This window comes from Mesocricetus auratus, unplaced genomic scaffold (assembly GCF_017639785.1).
Source record: "Mesocricetus auratus isolate SY011 unplaced genomic scaffold, BCM_Maur_2.0 Super-Scaffold_100691, whole genome shotgun sequence".
NCBI lineage: Eukaryota > Metazoa > Chordata > Mammalia > Rodentia > Cricetidae > Mesocricetus > Mesocricetus auratus.
In genome coordinates, this window is record NW_024429267.1 from 18,239,564 (window position 1) to 18,243,698 (window position 4,135).

General features: G+C 43.6%; 1 pseudogene; it reads left to right on the forward strand.

Annotated features, from left to right (window-relative positions):
* The first annotated feature begins 1,858 nt into the window (after positions 1-1,858).
* On the forward strand, positions 1,859-3,795 carry LOC101835766 (annotated as a pseudogene).
* The last annotated feature ends 340 nt before the right edge of the window (positions 3,796-4,135 follow it).

The window sequence follows — 4,135 nt, forward strand, 5'->3', positions numbered from 1 at the left end:
GAGCAATGGGAGAGGGGAACGAGAAGAAAAAGTGTAATAGAATGAAAGCATGATGCCCGAGGAACCCACTACTTTGTTTTCCAGTCTTCTCATGTTCAAAGCTCTGGGTTGAATCTCCAGAACTCCATAAACTGATCATGGTGGCACTTGCCTGCAGTGCCAGAACTTGGGAGGTAGAGGTAGGAAGGATCAGAAATTAAACGCTAGCTACCTTGGCTACACAGAAAGTTCTAGGCCAGCTTGGGCTACATGAGACCCTTCTCAGCAAACAAATAAACATTAGTAGAAAGGAATAAAGCAAATATTCATGTTATAAAATTATTAAATACTTCGTTCAGTGAGGAAAACTATTATCAATTTTAATACATTCATGTGCAATCATTTGTGGATAATAACTTTTGAAAGATGTAGAATTGGCTATGTGAATTGCCACTAGGGAAGGTGACACAGGGAGAGAAAGAACTTTTATCAACCTACATTTTTGCAATCTATATTTTACTTTTTATGCTATATATTTGTAAAACTGTTTACATAGGAAAATACTCAAGTGCTGACTGCTGCTATTTTATTGGTTGCATTTCATTGTATTCTAGGAATTCCATGTTCAACTGTCAATCTCTAGTTCAAAGTTAGTTTTTACATAGTATATAACTCTACATTATGGAATTTTGTGTCAGTTTTCTTGCTGCTTTGGTAACTCTTTTCTGAGCAGAAATAAAACATTCGCATTAGATCAGGTTCCATGAAAGAAGTAGAAACACACCAGGTATTTCAAACAGAAAGACATTTACTATGGAGAACCAGGTGCTTGCAAATGCCATTAGAAGATTGGAGGAATGGGTGTCATGGGCACTACCACAGATCTGAGTGTCAGTGTCAAACCTAGTGGGACACAATCCAGTTTAAGCTAATGCTAGTTGATGTCACCATTCCTCATCCATGCTTCCTGTGACCAGAAGACATGTGACCATACACTGAAATGTGCTGATCAACTAATCTACCTACATAAAAATAGCATGGTCTCATCTTTCCTTCCATATATTGTGCTGGTGGGATCTAAATCTGACCTAAAACCTCAACTTTTAGTATGTCTGGGAAATATAGTCTGAAATTTCCTGTTCATCTAGTGCATGTATGTGAGTGTGACCAGAAGGTGATGGACAAGAAAGTAGAAACCAAAGGTCAGTATAAATAGATACCACCAGAAAAGGCTATGGACAATTGTTGGGGGTCTCTGCCATAATTTAGCCATAGCACCATTACATCCTCACAGAGAAAGACATGACTCCAGGTCACATTGCTGAAATACCACCCCTTAAGATAGGAAGTGACCCTTGTTGAATGTCCCACGGGTCACAGCAGACAATGAGTAACTTTTTCAAGATTGATGCCAGAATTTGAAGTCAGGCAACACACAGTCACCAACAATTATTTTAAAAGTTGGTGCCTTCTTGAGTACTCAAATATTATCACCATACTTGGAATGCCCCTCCCTGCCCTAATATATAAATTTTACCCATTTTAATTACGGAATTTTGTAGTTCAATAAAACCACAATCCATTGGGCTTCACCATTAACAGACCTTGTTTCTTATATGCACTGGCTAACATCTTACAATATATTCATGTATTTATAACTCATTTCTTGATAATCTGACTTTAAGGAATTTAAGCATATCTCTTGTTACTCTTTCATAATGATATTTAGGTATGATTACTCTTTTCCAGATATTTTAAAAGTTCGTTATAATCCACCCATTTCTTATATAATCCTAGCAATTATTTTTTTATAGATCCCATGTTACAGGTAAGAGCACCTTCATGCAAAAGGCTTCAGTAAGGGTAGAAATAAGTACAAATGGAGAGGTAGGTGTATAGTTTTCCTGTTATTTCACTATACTTTGCAATTTATTGATGGTGGTATGCAAAAGGCGGTTAAACTTGCCTAATTAGCTTGAAATCACTTCTTCCTTTTATTTCACTCACTTTTAAATTTTCTGGTATACTTAGAAACCCATCTTAAGTGTGCTACGAGGTGGCGGCGGGGGGGGGGGGCGGCGGGTGGCAGGGTGTGTTGGGGATCCAGCGCCGCCTAGGCTGGTCTCAGAAAGAAGTGATGTAACTGAACCATTCTGAAGACTTTGAGGCTGGGGTGAAGAGGGAGGCATGGCCTAGCCAAGATTTTTGCAGAGGGGCCTCTGCTCACCGGCTTCAGCCATCACCATGCTGCCGTGTTCCTGCTCACCTTCTTCAGCTATTCATTGCTCCATGCGTCAAGAAAAACATTTAGCAATGTCAAAGGCAGTATTTCCAAGTAGTGGACCCCAAACGCCTTTAACACATCTGTTGACCTGCCCGCAGAGATCTGGAGCAGCAACCGTTTGTTCCCCAGCACAGAGGAAGCCACTCTTTTCCTTGGAACACTAGATACCGTTTTTTTGTTCTCCTATGCTGTGGGCCTCTTCATCAGTGGCATCATTGGGGATCGGCTGAACTTGCAATGGGTTCTGTCTTTTGGCATGCGCTCCTCTGCGTTTGTGGTGTTTGTCTTCGGCACTCTTATGGCATGGCTGCACTTCTACAACAAGTGGCTCTACTGTGGGCTGTGGATTGTGAGCGGCCTGCTGCAGTCCACTGGCTGGCCCTGCGTGGTTGCTGTGATGGGCAACTGGTTTGGCAAAGCTGGCCATGGAGTTGTCTATGGTCTCTGGAGTGCCTGTGCTTCAGTGGGCAATATTTTGGGAGCGTGCCTGGCGTCATCTGTTCTGCAGTATGGCTATGAGTATGCCTTCCTGGTGACCACGTCTGTGCAGTTTGCTGGTGGGGTCGTCATCTTCTTTGGACTGCTAGTGTCACCAGAAGAAATTGGTCTCCCGGGTATTGAGGCAGAAGAAAACTCGGAAGAAGATTCACACAGGTCCCTCATCAATGGTGCTGAAAATGAAGATGAATACGAGCCTAACTATTCGATCCAAGAGGACGGGGCTGTCATCCAAGCAAAGGCAATAAGCTTTCATCAGGCTTGCTGTCTTCCTGGAGTCATACCGTACTCACTGGCCTACACATGCCTGAAGCTGGTGAATTACTCCTTCTTCTTCTGGCTGCCCTTTTATCTGATTAACAACTTCGGGTGGAAGGAAGCCGAAGCTGTCCATTTGGTACGATGTCAGAGGCATCGTAGGTCGGACTCTGCAGGGCTTCATCTCGGATGTGCTGTAGAAGAGAGCGCCCGTGCTGGCCCTCAGCCTGCTGTGGCGGTGGGGTCCCTTGTAGGGTATAGCCACTCTCCAAACAATAAGTCCATCAATGCGCTTCTGATGACCGTTACAGGGTTTTTTATTGGCAGACCGTCCAACATGATTAGCTCAGCTATTTCTGCAGACTTAGGTTGCTAAGAACTGATCCAAGGGAGCAGCGAGGCTCTGGCGACTGTCACAGGAATCGTTGATGGAACTGGGAGTATTGGTGCTGCCGTGGGCCAGTATCTGGTGTCTTTGATCCAGGACAACCTAGGATGATTGTGGGTTTTCTACTTTTTCATTCTCATGGAGACAAGCTCACGTACTGAGTGAATGATGGGGCCCACAGGAGAGAGAGAAGGGACTCAGGAGGGCCTGTACGTCTTCAGTGCAGTCGTGTGGAATCGCCAGAGCACCTGTGGAACCTCACCTTGTCAGGCATCCAAAACACTGCCAGCTGCCCCAGACTCTGTCGAGTAAGGGCCGAGTTATTTTTGTACACTACAGCAGTTACTGATGATTTTATTATTATTATTATTATTATTATTATTATTATTATTATTATTATTATTATATTTGTGGATGTACTGAAAGGAAAAGGAACCTGCCGACATCTTTGTTGGGCTTGTCAACTTATCCCTGTTACTTTACATGTCATTTTGGTCCTGGACTCTTGTCCTTCAGCCTTAATTAAGGGCTAAGGGAGCAAGAGGCAGAGTCATACATGTTTGTATTGATGAGAAGGCTGCTGTGTGACATTCTGAAAGCAGGTTTGCAGAGAGTGGGTCACCATAAAGACATCCAAGAGAGCTCAGACCAGAAGAAGCCACGGTCCCACCTTGGGCAGAGCGATGATGGCACTGTGCTTGTGGCTGGGTCACCCTGTCTTCTGGAAG